This window comes from Acanthochromis polyacanthus, chromosome 8, assembly GCF_021347895.1.
Source record: "Acanthochromis polyacanthus isolate Apoly-LR-REF ecotype Palm Island chromosome 8, KAUST_Apoly_ChrSc, whole genome shotgun sequence".
In the NCBI taxonomy this organism is placed as follows: domain Eukaryota; kingdom Metazoa; phylum Chordata; class Actinopteri; family Pomacentridae; genus Acanthochromis; species Acanthochromis polyacanthus.
Genome location: NC_067120.1, coordinates 14594124 through 14594475, shown reverse-complemented (window position 1 = coordinate 14594475; position 352 = coordinate 14594124).

The window sequence follows — 352 nt, the reverse complement described above, 5'->3', positions numbered from 1 at the left end:
AGCTGTGTGTTTAACCTTAGCGTTTTTTCTTTCTTTTTTTTCTTTCTTTTTTCAGGGCGTCATTTGCAGTTTCATGAAGCGTTGCATAACCTCCTGGCACACTTCATGAATCCGAGCTGCCTCTTTAACACGGCAGGTGGCGGGTTAGAGGCACGAAAACTCTTGTCCAGCTGAAACAAACACACACAAATAAGATTTTTTTTCTTTAATGCATTTGCAAGCGACACAGCCTCTTGGATATTAAAAGTGATATTTCGTCAGTCCGCTGTGGACGTTGACGCAGCGCTCTCCAGAAGGTGTGTGACGGACGCGCTGCCTCTGCGTCCACCATCTGTGCCCCTCCCTCCTCCCT